Here is a 19,737-nt window from a genome sequence, read left to right as displayed (position 1 = left end):
GCAAGTCACAGAGGTGAGTGAAAGCTTGAGTATAAAACACTATAAATCAGGTGACGGGGTTTGGTTTTTATCCTCAGGGGAGTACTGATGGCTTCTGAGCAGGCAAGGGACAAGATGAGACCTGTGGCTTCCCAAAATCACCCACGCTGCACCATAGAGAATAGCTTAAGGGGGAAAGAGAACCCGGACCTGTACTAGAAAAATACCAGGGGATACATTTAATAGGTTAAAAAGTACTTTTAAAGACATGGACATACTTAAACGATATTTAAGAGGTAGAGCTGATAGAACTTGGATAGTGAGTGACTTGGACTGAGGAAGAATAGATCTCTTAGACGTCTTTGGAATCCATTATCTGCCCACTTCTCTGTTTCCCCAATGCTTTCCCCATAAGTAAAGGAATTGAGGCTGCTGTCCAGATTTCTGACTTGCACAAGTGAGTGAGTGGATTACGTGTGTTTCCTAAGACAGGAAATACATGAGAAGAGGCAGGGTTTTCCGTGGTTTGCTGCTGCTGTTTGGGGGTGGCAAGGAACGGAGAGAGCGTATCCTAAGGTGCAGAGCTAGTGAGTTGGGTTGGACATAAGTGGAACTCGAAGACAGACATCTAGGAGGCAAGCAGAAAGAAGCCCCAATTGCTTGAGAGATTTGGGAGGTGAGACACAAAGCTGAGGCTCCCTATTGAGGAGGGGGCATCAGGCTGAATCCTAAAAACACCACATTGAAGGGGCAGCAATTCCTCATTCAAAATCATTCATATTATCAATACTACTAAAATATTTTTTTAAAATTTACACACAAAAGGAAGAAACAGAGAATGATATTTCAGGGATAGAAACAGACTTTTTAAAAAATGAGTTTCAAATGTCACTGCATTTCACACACATATATCTTTCAAGAGCACCGCAGTTTCGGGCAATCAGACACATTCCTCAACTGCAGACTCCTTCGTGATCACTGGAGCCTTTGATCAGTGACAGTCTTCATGCTGTCCACATGGGGTCTTGAAAAATGAGAGCAGCAGCTGGCATCCGTCCTTCAGTGATTTCACTGGAGGAGTGGGCAGGGGCAGGAGGAGGGTGAGCAAAGGAGAGGTAAAGAAAGTGCTACCACAAATCTAGTTGCAACAAATATACCATCCAATAGTTAGCATATTCATCTCGGGGTTCCTCCCCGTTCTTTCAGAAACTGAAGCACCCCTTAAAGCAGTCGTGTGCAATGAACAGGGGTGAGTTCTCTGCTGAGGTGCGTGCAGCTCAGAGGCAGCAGGAGGTACATAAAGAAGTCGAGCTGCTGGACATCAAACACCCAGGCCCAGGTCAATCACCTGCAGTCCTCTCTTCTCACCCTCTCTTCAGGCCCTTCAGTATGAAATGCAGTTCTCCACAGTACCCACTATTTGAGCACTTAATGATCGTGCAATCATTCAGATCAACTTTAAAAAATGTTGACACCTACAGACTTCACAACCCTCCCCCCACTCTGAAGTCTCAATCGGGTCAGTCAAGCATACAAACTGATCCTGCTGCCTCCAAAGCATTTCCCTTCACTGCGGAGCGTCAAAAGTAGAGAAGAAAATGGAAGTGACTGGGAGTTATGGCACCAAAAAGGCCAAATGAGCAGAGAAATAATCAACTCCACATGAGCCACTTCAGCTCCAACACAATGAAGGGCCTAGGACTAACCCCAGGAAGGGTCGCTGAGATCAAAGGTCACAAGCAGAAAAAGGCAACAGTGAAGGGCTGCCAGCTGCAACAGGAGTCAATGTGGTCCCAATTACACACCAAAAGAGAAGGTTGCCTGGGCGAGAGCAGAGTTAGGTCCATTCACAGTATTTGTATGTTTAACGAAACAGTCAAGTGTTCCTGTTCCACTCTCTTTCAAGGAGATTATTTCCTCCTGCTTCTAGAGCACAGGAAACCAAGAACTGTGGAGATAAGATAATTCTGGCATCTACAGTGAGTCATACAGGAGCCTTACAAATATTTAAAAGCACAGCTGCACACAAACAGCGAAACTCTAAAAAGTGATTGGGGAGCAATTATTACCAAGACAAAATACAGCAAGTTTCAAGGGGATTACTTTGCAAGCATCACAAAGTCAACACTGGCCACAAATCCAACACTCAGCAGATTTTCCAGTTTGTCACTGGAATTGGTTTCATGGGGGAAAAATAAGAGTTATGGCAACCACAAAACAAATGCTAAAAGCAAAATTTTTAAGCTTGCTAAGAACTAGCTAAACTTGAACAGACACTTAAAGATCCGGACAGACATTTGGCTGAAGTTCTTTGGTGAGGATGAAAGGAAGGAACATGAAAACGTGAAAAAGAGCTCCAGATAAGTGTTAGGTTATAAAATTAATACAGCTGTTGGCAAGTCCAGTGCTTGGTTTAGACCTTCCCAGATGAAACACGTTTTCCCTGGCAGTTACAAAAGACTCACCCTCAAGGGGTTTGGTTTAGATTTCGTTTTAATAACAAGAAAATAAAACCTCAAGGAGGAGCTCATTTCCATGAAGTCTATTCTAATATATACAGTCAAACATTTAGGGAAAAGCGAAATAAGAAAAAATTAGAAATTTAAGAAGATAATCTCTGCTGCAGATGAAACTGTCTCATGCTGGCTGAGCGGTGGACCTGTCACCATGACTTCTGTGTCACCTGCTGAGTTATAAGTTTCCTAGAGACCTGATACATGGTGACACTAGTTTCCAAGCACCTTATTCCATCTTTAAACCTGGCTGCATAAAAATAACTGAAAGAGTCTAGATTTCATAGGAGTCCCTGCTTTGCTTAAACTGGTGATGGGTATGAGGAGGACATGGCTTCGTAGAGGCTGCTGTAGCACCTCGGAGCAGTGGCCCTGCGCTGATAATGGGACTCCAAGCACATTTATAGACTGACATACGAATCAAACACAGATTACCAGTCAGCACACAATCACCACAAGTGGAATGATAAGTCTAAAGATAAGTAAAAACACACATTGGCCTTTATGAAGAAAATCTGCATCCCAGAAAACTTTGATAGGAAGTTAAAATCAAAGAAATGACCAAGATACAGTGTCCTGATGAACTAGAAAATAGAAAAACATATCAGTTAAGATCACAGTATCTCCGTAAACAGCACAATATAGCATGAAGTCTTAGTCTGACTGGGAGAAGCAGATCTAGCCTAGGTCTAGCCCATCTCCCAGAAATGAAGCAAAGCTTGCTTGAACAACTCTGCTGGGTACAAAACGACAGCTGCTGCATTGTGACATTACACTGGACCACAGTAAACAGGATGGCCCAAAGAAATAATTCAAAGACACACTGATGCAGGAGACACACACACACACACATATATATACCACACATACATACACTACGGGAAAACCATAGCAGCAGACAGACCTAACCTAGAAGAAGTGCATTATTCCACAGATGCTCCTCTGTGCAAAACTTTTCTGAAAATCCGTTGTTAATTATTTTCAGTGTCAATGTATAAGCCAGAGAGAAAAATCATTCTCATTATGTTATGGTAACACCTGATTTTTAACCCCATATAGTTAGTCTTAACTCCAACATTATCACCTAATTTATTCATTAATGGTTATTTCCAAAAAAAAAACAAGGACACCAAAAAAAATTTTAAGCGCCATAAAATAATTCCAAAAGAACTCCAAATATCTTGGCACAATAGCAGCAATCTGAGATTAACCATTATATGTGGAATCTAAGGAACAAAAGAAACGAAGGAACAAAATAAAAACAGACTCATATATAGAGAAGAGACTGACAGCTGTCAGAGGGGAAGGGGTAGGGGAGCTGGGTAGAAACAGTGAGGGGATTAAGCATACACACACAAAAACCTCACAGACAGGCAACTGTACGATTACCAGAGGGAAAGGAGGGATGGGGGGAGGTAGGAGGGGGTAAAAGGGGGACAAATGGCGATGGAAGGAGGCAACTTGGGAAATATACAGATGATGTATTATAGAACTGTACCCCTGAAACCTACATAATTTTATTAACCAATGTCACCCCAATACATCCAATTTTAAAAAAAGAATAAAAATAAAAATAAATAAAAGATCAAGTTTTTTAATTGTACATAGTCATGTTTCCGGTAATATGGTGTGAGCTTTTCTGTAGTCGAAATCATGTAATAGCAAGCTATGTTAAAACAAAACTCTACCACATAATGCTATTATTAAGTGGGAGGATAACTCTCTAGGAGGAATTCTAAATATCCATAAAGAGTATTGGCCAGATTAAAAGGTAAATAGTTTTCATAAATTTCCTTAAAACCATCAAGTCATCTGTCCTACCTCTTGCCAACGCTTTTTCTGTAAGTCCTGAATTTGATAAATCAATAATAAAAATCAAGTACATTCCATAAGCAATCTGCCATATGCTAATTTATCCACACACGTGAGGTAAGTCAGTCACTCCCTGTCAATATCAGGCAATACAAATCTGCTAATTATTTGGATAAATAAATAAGCTCATCTTTATGATAAGTAAATATAAAGTTAAAACCTTAAAATATCACACAAGTATTTAAATCAGAGCTACCAGAGGAAAGACTCAAGTGTTTGAGTCAGCAGGTCTCGGCCATCTCTCCGCCTCTGCACAGTGGTGGCCGCCGTCACGTGGAGCGATCGTGGGAGGCAGGACTCTACATGCAGCGTGGAAGCCCTTGCCAAATAATTCTGACACCCTGCTCCACCCTTGCCTCTTGCTTCCACCAAGCAGAGAATAACTGGTTTGTGTGGAAACATGTTTACATATTTATGCATCTTACCAAACACCTGTCTTGTGAGGTTAATTATTCCAAAGAAAAACAACAGCTACCGATTACTAGGTTTATAGGGAAAAGATTTTACATATATTATTGCCGATCCCCACAATCTCAAAGATAGATATTATTCCCATTTTACAAATGAGGAAACGGAAATGCAGAAAGCTCCAATTAGCCTCCCCAAGACTACACAGCTAATAAATGACAGGGGTGAAATTCCGACACACAGTAATCCCCATTCTACACACAGGTCTCTAAATAAAAGGCCCTTTTCAGGGCTTTTACAGGTTTGTTTTTATGTCCATTTACTTCAGTATGAATCCACAGATATAACACGATCAAGCTTTATCTTCTACTTATAACTCCCAAATGGAGTATCTTCCAATTCTGTGCATTTGTGGAGCCGTGGTACAATGTTTTCACCTGCAAAGATGTTCAGAATCAACACCAAATTTACTGCGCTTCCCTGAAAACCTGGCTCCCAGTCATAAAAATACAATAACTAGGCCAATCCGGGGGATAGGATGGAATTCTCAACATTTAATATCAACAACAAAAAAGTAAGACAAGCATCTCCTTCCTGAAGCATCATTACTACCACTGCAGGTGAGAGAAGGAAACCACAGGAGAAGGAGGCAATGGTTAGCTGCAAAGGGGACCATAGCCCACCACTTGCCATGTTCTAGCTCCACAACTCCTGGCTCCCGTTCTTTGGGTCCCCCTGGCCAGCTAGAAACTAAATAGGGAAGTGGCCGGGGTGGGGCTGACTGTACATAACTGGCTTATCTCCAAGTCAGATATTTGCATCTGATGATCCCACATCTATTCTACAGGGGTGGGCAAAAGTGGCTTTACAGTCAGAGTTAACGAAGCAATTGTAATCATCATAACCTACATGTGTTTCCATACGAACAACTGTAAATCTCCTTTTGCCCACCACGTATTTCTGGTTGTGAAACAACTTGGGGATGACACTTTTCTGGTGGTCTTTAATGCTACCCATCCCAATGAAATGTTTATGTGCTCCAACCATATGTAAGCCCCCACCCCACCCCTCACCCCACTGCAGAGTGGGAAATTTGAAAGAACACATACAAGAATTAAGATTATTTAAGTATACATATAAAAATTCTAGAAAGCACTGGGATTTCCCCTACATGACAACATTTGTACTTCTGGTGGGAAAATGAAATAGAAAAGTTGGCGAAGGGTTCCAACGAGTTATCCCTTGCTTTTAAGAACATGTCAATAAGGTGAGATAGAAAGTACATCTTCTATAAATTAAATTTTATTTTCCTGGTATTAAACTGAAGTATGTTTATATTGAGTTTGGGGAGATGAGAAGGAGAAAGGGGAGATCTCAAAGTAACAAAACTGAAATTTGGGGCAAGAAAGTCTAAGACGATGTTTAGTTGTTTGGGGATAAGAGCATTAATGGAGCAAGTTCACCATTAGCACTCAACCTAACTGGCTCTCAAGCCAAGTCCTAACCAACCCAAGAGCAAAAGCACATAATCAATTCTAGCTTATTTCCACATTTACAGCTCCCCCAAAGTTTAAGCCCTACTCCTTTTGATTCAATAGCCACTAATTCAGATATATCACAGTAATATTTTGTCAATACCAGCCATCTCACAAATAGCAGTAACAGCAGCACCTGCTCACCTTCAAGAGGCACCTACCAAGTGCCAATCACTCTATTTGTGGGGACTAAATGAGGTGATTCACCTGCCCTATGAGTCACCATCACCGTTATACAGATGCAGAAACTAAAGGGCAGGGAGGTGGCATCACTAGAATATGATGGCGTCTGACTTTGACCCCAGGCACTCGGACTCCAGAGCTGACTCTCATCTAAATCCTTATGATACCCTACCTGAAAATTCCCAGGTTAACAAAATTCCACTTACAGAAAACTAATTTATTCTCAAGTCAATCTCTTCATTCATCAGAAAGTTCCATATGCTAAATTTATTTCAATGGGGGGGGGTGGTCTTCAAGTCCTATACCTATTTCTACTGAGCAGCATAAAAATGACAAAAAACAAGAAACTGTCTTCTTTAGTTGGAGTCAGCCCTGTATGTAGACTACTGGTTTCAAGTGTTGCCAAGAGCATCGGGCACATTCCAGTCACACACTCAATAGCCCAGAGATGCTATTACAATTGTCCAAATCATTTTCATATACTTAGAAAGCAAGGGGTTATAAATGTCTTAAATTAAAGCCAAGGACTTCCAAATAACTCAATTTTATTAGAAAATGAAAAGGAAAATTCTTTATAGGTTAAAAATTCTACTATACTAAATACAGAACATCAAAGAAAACCAAGTTAAGAAAGATGTTAAAATGTGAAACAAAATCTCTAAAATTTCAAAATTTCAATCATGTAAAAGCTAAATTAAGCTGCTGACACAGAAATAGTATTTTAAAACCGTTTAATTATAACCAAAGAACATAGCATACAAATTAATACATACTAGTCACTATAGATAAAACTACTTTACAGACTTGGTTTATACTTGGCAATTAGAGATCTGAACAAATATTCATTCTTGTTCAGTTTTTCTCCTTTCAAAACAAAAAACAAAAAAACCTTACAGACAAGGCTCATCAATCATGAAGAGGGCCTGGTTCTGATATTATACGAGCTCTGTCAACCTTAATCAAATTGCCTGCCAGGTCGTAGATAAGTAATGATTTGCTTAGGTTTAGCAAGGCCAGAGTTTTCCTTCTGTAGTATATACATCTCCAGAGTGAAAATAAACAGCCTCACACCTCTTACTGGGAGCTGGACTCTGTTGCTATTACAACTCAGCCTTCACTCCGACAAAAGAAGAGCAAAACTTGCCTTTATGAGTGTCTAGTTTCTTTCTTTCCTTCTCAATCCGGCCATCGACTGGTAATGAAACCATTTTAAATTGTTTCATTGGGCATTTTAATCTACACTGAAATAACAAATTAGCCAGCATTAGATGCTTTAGAATTGGCATTTGTTTTATCCAACATTATAATACAACAAAAGAGAAATGGCTAACAATTGACAAAAGAACACTGAAAGAAGCACTTCAAACTGCAAACTTCGTATTCATTTTCTAACACATCCAAGAAATGAAAAACCAGACTGTGTTTCGGCATCACCTGTCGTGTTTGGGATACAGGAGTACCATGGAGCAATTGTTAAGACAAAGGGCATATCAATGTAGATTATAGGTTCATTCCACAATGAAAGACACAGATATAAAATGAGATTTATTTCTAAAAAGCCACCTTTGCTATGTTCTTCACTTTACATAGAATTAGGAAGAAATTTCAAACTTCATTTTCACCTGGAATACACTGTTAAAGAATTTCTAAGCATCCGAGTACCTGCTGTACAGAAATGTCAGAAAGCAAAGATTCCTGGAGCTAGAAAAAAACAGTGAAATGATCTCTTTAGAGGAAAGAGATTTAAAATACAAGACACCAAGGGGTCATTTTACCTTAGGCAAAATTCACTTCAATGTCTTCCATAAGGTCAACAGAATCCAGAATGTAGTTGTGGTTTACAAATATCAGACAAAAAAACTTATAACTGAACTACTTTATTCTATTTCTAAGCACAGACAAATGTGCAATTATAACCTAAATTCGGTTTTAAAAGACTACAGTTCCAAATAGCTTCCTTTTCCAATCTTAGAAGAGACTTTAAAGATTATTGACTCTGAACTGCATTAAAACTCTTGTATCTGAAACCAATGTTTAATCGTTTATTGTCTTCATGATTCCCATTTTCATGAAGACTTTACTATCTCATACATTTATGGTCAATAGCAAAAGAAAAAAACACACACAAAAAACCCTGTAAAACACTCTGCAACGTACAATGGGCTCTATAAAAGTTATTTAAGAAATGATCACCATCGGAAACAGAGAGGAGGAGGAGATTATTCTGTGTATGGAATAAACAGAACCACGAGACAGGAGATGTAACTGGGCTCATAATAACTGCTCAGCAAGGAACTAAGCGAGCACAGGGCGTGTCCCAGTGCCTTCGTGCCCGGGTGTGCATGCCACGCAGACCAGACAGCGCACTCCTTCCCCAGGCCTCTGGAGGCACCCAAACAGACAAGGGCCCTGCTCTGCAAAAACAATGTTATTTATTTATTATTGTTTATTTATTAAACTGCCCAAGGACACCTGGGGCACAGTCACTCCAGGTACCAGCATCAGACACAGCAGATGCTAGTACTTCTCAGTGAATTAGAAAGAACTTTTACAAGTAAATGGGGACTTTGCCTACTAAAGTCATGTGAAAGGATTTTTCCCCAGACAACTCACATTTCAACAAGAAGGGGGGGGGGGATCCTTAATTGCACAAATAAAAATTCAAAACTTGTGTTCTCATTCCTGGTTGTTGAAGGCCTCAGGAGTTGGATATGTGGTGCCTGTTAATTTGACTCCATGATCAGCTGACATGTGTAACCACAATGAATTAAGTGTTCCTTACATATGTCTAACCAGCTAAGAAACCAGGAATCTGATCAAGCATTGAAGGCTTTGTTCTACCGAGCTAATCATGCCCTTATCTTTTCCCTAATCATCTACCTATCTGGAAGAGAAGTGCCAAAATAAGTAAAACAGTGACAATTTTTCTTTAATTTCTATCGTTTTCAGGTGGGGTGGACATAGCCTCGACTTACAAGGTTCCAGCTAGAAGACTCCTGCTAACAGCAGTAAGATGCATGCAGTCAAATCCCTGAGCTAAAATTTATTTGATGCCAAAAGCATTGATATCAAATCTCTGTACAAGCTGTATTGTATGATTAAAAATCCCACTGTGGCTGCTGTCATAGTAACAAATGTGAAATTATTTTAAGACCAAACCACTATGACAATAGCTCTTTTAAAATGCATCCTGAAACACAAAAGAAATGACAAATAATGGCAAGTGTGTTTGCTAGCCTAATAATAGGGAGACCACAGTTAACAACCCGTCTTGTAATAACTTGGAATCGGCTTCAGTTAGCGGGACGAAGGAGAAGCTTTAGCCCTAAACTGCAAGATGGAAACTATACGAAAGACCTGTGCAGGCTACAGTCAAAATGCGAGGACTGCGATTTCTTTTAAAAGACCAATCCAACTAAAATACAAAATAATTTTAAAATGATGACTTAGAGCTTGGAATTGGGAACTCGGATTAGAAGTTTGATCTGCTTTGGTTTTAATTTCAAAAAGGACTTGACCATAAAGAAGAAAGTATGCCCAATTTTCAACAAATAGGAAACAAACCGATTAGGAGACCGGAACTTTCTAATCAGATTATGACTTGAAAAAACGTTCGTAAGTAGAAGTATATATTTAGAATTAGGTTTTAAAATAATCCTCTTTACTGCAGAACAGAACTTGTAATTTCATTTTGGATGAACATCTAAGATTTAATGGAAGAAACAACCCATTTGTTACTATGACCTTGTTTAAGAAGGTGATCACAGTAAAACGAACCCCCGAGGTAAATCCTGGACACAACATGATCATAAGAATTTAGTGCAAGACTTCAGTAACCGATTAAGATTTATAAAAATATCTTCTCAGGATTCAGCAGTCCCAGGATCTGCTCTACTGCGCAGAAGGCTGGACACCAAGTTGAAATGCTGGTATATGAGTTGTCATGAAAACATGCTAACATCTAAAAATCAAATTTCACAGCAAGAGTGAACAGTGATTTGATTGGTAATATGATGTTATTTTACCAATAACATCATATTACCAGTGTTTATAAAGAGGAACAAACAGCACCTTTCCTACAAAACTGTACTGTCACATTCACAATTGCATTCAGACATTCACCCTCACATGGCCATCTTATAAGCCAATCATCAAACTTGTTCAATATATTGCAAGCTATGTAATATCAAGGCAGATAATGAAGTTTAACTCCGTTTTACACGTAAGGATTCTTCACACCCACTCTTACACTCTCATAGGCAGCAATCTGAGAGGAACAGTTAAAACCACTGACAGAGGTCGTGATAAACAGCATGCCCACTGCAGCTGAAACCACTCACTCTCTAATTCCTATAGCCTGGTACTCCGTGTTGTTATTTTGTTATACACCTACCCTGAGGCCAAAACCATGAAAATAAGCCAAAATAAATGGGCAAGAAAAAATGTCTTATCCCTAGCTTATGATGCTATTTTTCTTTTTACTGGAATAAAAGAGGCTGCCAAGTTCTGATGTCACTGCAGTAATTTTATGGCCTGATAAAAGTAGTATTTTATCCATTAAACATTCGTCCCTGCTGCCAATTTTACCTCCAACCAGGCAGTGTGTACGATTACTCACTGAACAGATACCAAATTATAGTAAAATAGAGACGATTAATTACTTTTACTCTGATACCATAAAAAGCCAATAACTGTCAGACATTTCCCTGGCAAGAGACAGAAGCCAGAATGTACTTTTTAGTCCCTATACATCCAGGAGAACTCCTGTAATAATGAGTGTTTGAAAACAAACACACGAAACATGACATCAGCTCTCTAGAGACATTTAATGCTGCACAGACCAAAAATACACATTTTAAATATATTAAATTGTTGCAATATTAGACAAGCGTTCCAGTAATAATGTGACAATAAATGTCCTGGTATCTGCAACAGTTCACTATTTTTTTCTTTAGCTATAGTTTTCTTTCATCTTCATTATCTGCAGCTGTGCTTTACCTGAACTTGACACGGAGAGGCACTGATTTCACTGGATTTTTAACAAAATTCGGTGTTGAAATCATCCATGGGTCTACAGGAGACAGTTTAGCACCTTGCTACTCAGTGTGGGCTATCCAGAGTCATTAATATCATCAGAAACTTGTTAGAAAGGAAGACTCTTGGGATTCACCCTACCAAGTCAGCACCTGCATTTTAACACCTCCTGAGAAATGCCCATGCTCCTGAAAGTTTGAGAAGCACTGCGTTAGCACCGTTAGCACCGATCCCTTGTCAGGCACAGCGCGAGGAAAGGGGTGAGAGGGATGACAGGGGGAGGGCCCACTGTCTGTCCTTAAGGAGTAAGGTCAGGCCCAGGCAGACACAGCGCCCACCTGCGGGACAGGAAGCGAGGCCTGCTCGAGGAAGGAGCGCACCGGCACCAGGCAGGCAGGGGCCCTCTGCGCCCTAGAGAAGGGGAGCGCACCGGCACCAGGCAGGCAGGGGCCCTCTGCGCCCTAGAGAAGGCTGGGCTTTAATCAGTGCGCGGTTCGGGGGCTTTGGAGAAATTGGTTTTAAGAGCAGTCATATGGTCAGATTTATGCTTTAGGAAGGTCGTTACTCAGGCAAAATGGAGAAAAATGGATGATTGGGGTGGGAGAAAACCAAGCCTGGAGACAGGAAGGTGAGGCAGCAGCCGTTTAAGCAGGAGTTACGATGATCTCCTCTCATCCCTCTCCCGAGTTTTAAAAAGAAGGCTGGAAGGTAAGATAATGGTAACAGAGAAGAGGTAAGAGAGATCTTAGGGGTTACAGGGTGGGTACAGAGGCTTCTGGTGTGGACATAAGTATAAAACAGTAAAAACTCAATATATTTTTCTGCTTTGTAAAATAGAGAAAATATTATTTTGGTGATCTGGGATTCTATACTCCTTTCAATCATTCTAAATATCATTAACATAAATTATTAACATATATTTACAGATACAAAATGTGCACATGGTTCGATTAAATAACGGTCCCCAGAATATAGTTTCACTGCTTGGGTAAGTCACTGATACAGGCCTTTCTCACCCCATGTGAGATATTTCTCGCTCTTGAAATTCAAGTGTAGAAAAGTTTGGAGGGAGGAAAATAGGTAGAGAGACAAGAGATACATTTATTAATTTTTACTTTATATATACTTTGTTGTAGGGGTGAATAAATAACTAGGCCAACAGATGGCTTCAAATAAATTCTCAGGTGTGTACCTACATAGAAAGGAAGCAGCTACTAGCCTTGTAAGGTATTATCATGTCTGATACCACTGTGCTTAGGATATTGGGAAAGGCAGAATCTAGGACATTCACTTATTAGTGAAAACTAAGAATCACATTTAAGCGAGCGCCAGCACGCAGAAGCCTGTTTCAGGGAGTCTCCATAGTGCAAAGACCCTGACAGGTCACGGGGTCCAATTTGTCCCCCAAGGAAGTGAACCTTTCCACAGCATCTTTTGCAACCACCACTGGAACATGTCTAGTCATAAGGAGCTCATGCTGCTTCCAAAGAGCATTTTCTATCATGAGGCAGCTCTATTTGTCAGACAGTTCTTCCTTCTTTTGAAACAAAATCTGCATCTTTTGAGTGTCCCGATGGAACAAAAGACGCATCATATATCACTACTTCAACTCTCCCCACCCCCATTGAAATCTTGGCTACTGGTGGTCTGGTTGAAGAAGAAAGGGGGACAACTTGCCCCTCTGGAGTGCAGGGGAACCCATCCCTGCACAGGGCTGTAAATGAAGAATGACCTTGTGTCAAGGAACTATGAATAATAGATTTAATAAAACTACAAATGCTGGAAATACAATGTCGCCTGAGAGAGAAGGGGCTTGTGTTCAAGCAGAGCAGTGAGAAAAATCCTTCAACATTTCCAAGGACAGGAATATTATTCATCTCAACCACGGCTCCCTCCAAAATTTAAATAAGAACAAAAACTTCTGATTCATCAACATCATCTGGTATTCTTGTTTCACTGTTTGGGGAGATAAATTTTATTTGCCATATTAGAGAATTCCAACACTACAAACAGAAATTCTAAACACAAAGGCACGGCCGGCCAGCAATGGTTAAGGTTATATAGCCCATGTAAGTGAGCAGTCCTGTTCTTTAAACTTTTCTTGTAGTATAACATCCTAGCTCCATTTTCTTCCATTTATAGTGGATTTTTTTTTTTCTTCAAAATAACGTTGTGTTTTTTTGTTTCCTTTTAAAAGAATGTTACACTAATGCTGGGGTAATGCATTACCCCTTCTGTACAATTCTAAGTATTGATTAGTGCACTAAATCCTAAAAATGAAGGACATAAGATGACTTAGATGGTCCTCTATTTTGAGGCTCCCTCCATTCCCTTCTAAAAACAAAAAATAAGATAAATGCAGTTATCACAGAATTTGATTTGTGGAATTGTAACTGTAGGTAATTATATTACCTTCAACCCATTTTTATGTATAAAAATAAGGTCATGGTTATTTTTCTAAGCTAGCCACTGGGATCTGATTTTCTAGTAACTTAGGAAGAAGTAGTGTTATTTATTCTCCCAATGACCATCTGCCCCGTGTGCCAATAAAATTAACTACTACACATTCCAAAACACACAAAAGATATTACAACTATTTAAAATGCATGTATCACTACCATACAAGATAACAGATGAATCTCACAGACGTAATAAGCAGTATAAGGAACCAGGTATGAAAGAGCACATACTGTATGAGTCCATTTTTATAAAGTTCAAGAACAGGCAAAACTAATCTATGACAAAAACTGATCTATAGTCAGAATAGATTAGGTGTTGTCTGAGAAGCCTTCTGAGGTTAAGGAAATGTTCTATATCTTGATCTGGGCAATGGTTACCAACGGTGTGTGCACCTGTAAAACTCCATCTAGCTTTCATTTAGTGCACAGTAAATGTGTGCTTGTGTACACTTCTATATCATACCTCAACTGGAAAAAATGCAACACATTGTTTCCAAGTGTCTTTCAAGTTTCAACTGCAAAATTAAGAGAACTGTAGCACACTAAGACTACGACAGTTACATGTGCCCACATGATCACTAACTTCTGAGAATTCCTCATTATTTAGTACTTCAAGGAAATCACGTCTGGATCAAAGTAGACTAACATACAGGAGGAATTACTAACAATACCAGTAGCTCACATTCACAGAGTTTTACCCTATGCCAAGCGCTTTGCTTTCATTGTCTCTTGTAATCCCCACAACAGTGGTAAGAGATACTATTGTTATTACCCCATTTTGTAGAGCAGAAAACCAAAGCTTAGGTCAAGATCACTGTGCGAGCTCACATAAATAGAGGTGAGCCAGTCCGTAACAAGAATAGCTGAGGGGCAAGCTAAATGTCAAGTTCTTAATTCTCTGTTTGAATTAGAGGAATATAAAAAAAAAAATCAAGCACAGTTCCAAGCAACAAAACATGAGCAGAACATATAACCTAAGTTCAAGTAAGGTGTACTTCACAGTTCCTTAATTCTATGATTAAAGATACATCACTGGCTCTCACGAATTGAAGTCCCTACTCACATTCCAACTGATATATAGAAACAATATTCTTTGGGGCAGTTTTTCATTATTTGTGGCTATCAAAATACATCACACAGCAAAGCGACTGGACAACTATGAACCAAGACAGGGACAATGCTAACTTCAGTGTTTACTCCAATTCATTCAAGAGTCCTTTCAATCTGGCCATACTAGTAGAAGACGTGCCCAGGATTAAAGTGGAAAAAAAAATTAAACATATTCTCTAAAAGGCTTCTTTATTTTCTAAACATTCTGTATCATGAGGAGAATTTGGTAGGACTACATGGTAATAGGATGGAAAGAGCTGTGATATACAACATGGTTTTAATCAAGAACAGAATATCAAATTAACCATCAAATAAGCTACTGCACTCTTCTGCATTACTTGAAATCCACAAGCAGTAGAATTCAGATTCATGTTCAACTATTCTCAAAAGATGAAAATCAATTAACTACAGCATCCAAGATTCAGAACAACTCTTCCTTGAAAAGTATACAAGAAACAAACTGGGCTAACATTCTGAAAAATGTATCCAAAAAATTATTTGGGTTAAGGGAGGGGGGCAGATACACTAATATTTCCCAAAAACTTTGCTCCAAAAATGTTTACAGAATATTTTTAGTAGATATATTTTCATTTACTTGTGGCTGCTAGCAAGTCTGCAAAGCAATTCCTTAAAAAAATACTAGAAATCAGAAAGACTTCTTTAAAAAACAGAAGAGAGACATACCCTAAATGAATTTAAATTCTATAACATAACAAATACACAATAAAGTAATATAAAAACAAAAGCGCAAACTAAAATGTGCCTATTCAAACAGGCATTTCACCTCTGCAAAAACGATTTGCTTCACATGAAAGCCAGATTCAGCTCTCAGTTTAAAAAGTTATGGAAACAATACATCCACCCTTATAGGCAAGACCAAACTGTAACACAATTTTACATACTTATCAAAAGATCATTCAGAGAAAACTTACCAGATCTGTGACGTGTATAGCTTGTGCTTCAGAGGGAAAGCAGAGAAGTGACTTTCTGGACTCAGCAGTGGCGTTCACTGCAGGGCTGCGAACACACCGCCGTGCTGCTTGCAGGAGAGTCCTGACTAGCAATCTGCCTTTGGGTTGGGCTCCTCTCTTATGAGATAAGCTGTTAAGTCATGCCTTGATTTTAGATCTGCTAACATATGGAGTCTTCTAATGCAGTCTCTTCCCCCCCACACTCCCCCCTCGCCACTCCACTCCACTCCCTCGGCTCTCTCTCTCTCTCTCTCTCTGTCTCTCTCTCTCTCTCTCTCACACACACACACACACACACACACAAAAAGGCACTGCAGGGCAGAAATTCCTCAGGTGCTCGCTAATGGAATTCCCAGGGTCTCGGAGCCGCTTCGGGGATCAAGAGATCTCACAGCCCCTGCTGGGGTAAGGAGCAGCGAGTCTGTTCCATTTAATCAAATACAGAATGAATTTTCAGCTCTATTCACTAGCTTGTCTCCAGGGCTCTCAAAAGGCACCAGGCAGCTAGAATCACACACATGTGGCTCTTTTAGGCAAGTATAATTAGTTTGATTTTAAAAAGCCACATTAATAATATCACCTCAGGACCATTATTCAGGGGACAGATGACAATGATACTGTATGTTTTAAGCCTGACAGTGGGGGAAAGAGCACAAACAATGAGGGAAAACTTGAAGGATTAAAATAAAAACAAACCAACAAGCCAGTTTTTCACTTAATTGTAATCTAATAGTTTTAAAGTGACAGTCAGTATATTCCATACACTTGAAAAGAATCAAGTAGAGCCCTCCTCCCTTTTCTCCTGAAAGCGAATTAGCAGCATATATACAACAAGCACTTATAAATGAAATGTTTATAAATAAATGGAATGTTTACACACAACACAAAATTTTAAATAAAAACAGTAAAAGAGCCCCTAATTCGACCCAAGTTAACAAAATTTCTTGGGAAAAGCACCAATCAGAAACTGTAAATCAAGTCCTTCAAAGTTAGCAACCAGACTCCAAATTCCCTTTCTAATCTAATTAGTTGCTGGTAAGTGGTAAGATCGTCTATCTACTACCTGGTAGACAACTCCTCTCCTCTTCTGATGTGTCCTTCCCTACACTTCTATGTAGTACAAACACTAATAACAAGGCAACAGCTAATTAAGTGTTATAAATAGCAAATTTTTAAATTATTATTTTTTATTTTTTAAATACATCTTTATTGATTTCAGAGAGAGGAAAAGAGAGGGAGAGAGAGAGAAACATCAATGATGAGAGAGTCATTGATCAGCTGCCTCCTGCACGCCCCCGACTGGGGATCGAGCCCACAACCCGGGCATGTGCCCGACTGGGAATCGAACCCCGATCGCCTGGATCCTAGGTCAACACTCAACCGCTGAGCCACACCCGGCTGGGCTAAACTAGTTATTTTTTATTTCCCATTCCAAGCCTGATTTCACCATGATAATGTTGAATTCCTGAAGTCATTTTCCCAGGGTTTGACTTAGAAACGATCACCAAATTTTTGTCTAAATGTTTTTGCAAAAGAGACATTTCTATCTAGAGAAGGAGAATTTTACTTCAACTGTGATTTTGACAAAATCATAAATGAAATCATCCAGAAAGTCCTGAAAGCGTAAGGGCAAAGTGGAAAAAATAAGGGGAAAGCTCGAGAGCTGGTCAACAAGTTTTACCTGATCTCTTGAGAGCACTATGAGGATGGTTCCCATTCCTACACAAAGCCTCCCATCTATATATACTTTGGGGACGGAGTAGGGGGTCCTATCTTAAAAGGGAGCTTCATTCCTTTCAAGGTCAAACCACCTGCAAAGAAGGCAAGGCCTAGGGCTGATGGGGAACCCACCCTGCGCGGGCCAGACCAGCGTGCCCCGCGTCCTAAGAGTTCTCTGTGCCTCCCGACTTGAGAGTCGGGCTGTTTAAGTACTTTCCAGGGAAGAGGCTGGCGGGAACCGCAGCAGTCCATCACAGCATCCCAAGTGGGTTACTGCACAAACACTGCACCTCCAGGAGCTGATTTTCCTGGTTGACTCCACTACTCCAACCAAGACACATCTCCCAGACACTGCATCCGAGTTTCCGCCTGGAACGTCAAACAACACACAGTCGCGTTTTTCATAGAAACGTGGACGCTTCTGTTCTGGACACGGCCCAACACACACCCAGGGCAGGTCTTCACAAAACGAAACAGGTTTTCACTCCATTCTCCTGAAGCTTAAAAGTAGGAGGCGGTTTATGTCAACATGGGCATAACAGAAGCTCCGGGCCTGGGTGCCTCTCTGGGTTCCTCACCATGCTTTCGAGTTCAGCACGGATTTAAAATTTCCAGAAATTTTCTGAAGTCCCCTTTCATCTTGTCCTAAAAGTTGAACTCCCCCCCATACACACCCATTTTCAGCTACAATATACTAAAAAAAAAAAAAAAAAAAAAAAAAAAGCTCTGAAATGTAAAAGAATGCTTAGAATTATAGGAAGAACACACCCCTTTCGTCTCCAGCCCTCTCCCACCACCTCCCCCAGACACTGCCCACCAGGCATCGCCAAGAGCCGCAGGTGCGAGCCTGGGGTGCGGGCATCGGCCGGGCGCGGCCTCCCACGCGTCCCGGCCACGGGCCGAGGCGCTCAGGCCAACCTGCTTCTCCAGGAGCCTGGTTCAGGGCCCGCGGGCCGCCTCTGCGCCCAGCAGGGGCTCAGCCCAGGTCTCCGCGGGAGCGCAGGCTGCCCGCAGCACCTGCCACCCTCGGCGGGGCGGCCGGCGGACAGGCGCGCTCCTGCGGGACAGCGGCCCCCGACTCCGGGGCTCGGGGGAACCACCACGGGCAGGCGGAGCGCGTCCCTCGGCCCCCTCGGTGATTTATGACGGAAAAGCCCTGGATGCGGAGAGGAGGCAACAAAGGTCTGGAAGCTGCGGGCGGCGAGCGGCGACGTCCTGAGAAGCGATCGCGCCCCGCAGGCGCCCGCGGAGCAGGGACGCGGGCTCGCGGGGCGGCGCGGCCAGGGCGCCCGTGACAGCCCAGGACACGCCGCGCGGCACGTTCCTCCCGCTCGCCCCGCAGAAACCACCGGCCGCGGGGGGAGCGGAGGGGCGGGGACCCCGGCCCCCGGGGCCGTGCGGCCGCCCCAGCTCTCCGCCAGGTTCGCCCCACCTGCCCGGCGGGTCCCTGTCACTGACACCCCGCCCTCCACCGCGGGGCGGCCCCCGACTCCGCCCGCGCCCCGGACCCCGCGCCCCCGGGCCTGCCCGCCGCCCGCCGCCCGCCGCGACCCTCCGCCCTCCGACCCCGCGGCGGGACCACCCCGCACCTCTCGGCGGGCCGGCGGAGCCCCCAGACTTCTCGCGGCAGCCGGCTTCCAGAGCCGCCCCAGGTCATCCCGCGCGGGCGGCTACGGCGGCGACAGCGAGCCGAGCGGCCTCCACGCGCCAGGCGGGGGCGGGGCGGGGGCGCGGGTCCCCGCTCTCCTGGCGCCGAGCCGCGCACCCGGGACTCGGGGGAGGGGGCGGGGCGGAGTCGCCGCGCGCGCCCCCGCAGCGCCGCCTGCCCGCCCAGGCCCAGGCGCGCGGGCGCGTTCCTGGGCGGGACGGGAGCGCGCCCCAAGGCCGCCCGGCCCCGCCCCGCCCCGAGGGTGCGCGCGCAGCCGCCAGATCAGCGGCGGGGATGGGACATACC

At 42.3% G+C, this 19,737-nt stretch overlaps 1 protein-coding gene across 10 annotated transcripts in view; it reads right to left on the bottom strand.

Annotated features, from left to right (window-relative positions):
• Positions 1-19,459, bottom strand: part of CDON (cell adhesion associated, oncogene regulated) — an 80,479-nt gene extending 61,020 nt beyond the window's left edge. For 6 of the 10 annotated variants that reach the window (XR_015716250.1, XR_015716249.1, XR_015716251.1 and 3 more), the window contains exon 1: positions 16,026-16,249. The gene's annotated coding sequence lies outside the window, so the exon portion shown is untranslated. Of the gene's footprint in view, positions 1-16,025; positions 16,250-17,915; positions 18,487-19,372 lie in introns of those variants that run through there. The other 4 variants (XM_087828775.1, XM_087828776.1, XM_087828777.1 and 1 more) reach the window with 4 other exon arrangements.
• Positions 19,460-19,737: the final 278 nt, after the last annotated feature.

This window comes from Miniopterus natalensis, chromosome 20 (genome assembly GCF_054644295.1).
Source record: "Miniopterus natalensis isolate mMinNat1 chromosome 20, mMinNat1.hap1, whole genome shotgun sequence".
NCBI lineage: Eukaryota > Metazoa > Chordata > Mammalia > Chiroptera > Miniopteridae > Miniopterus > Miniopterus natalensis.
The sequence above is the reverse complement of the archived record's forward strand: the minus strand, read 5'-3'. Positions and strand labels throughout refer to the sequence as shown.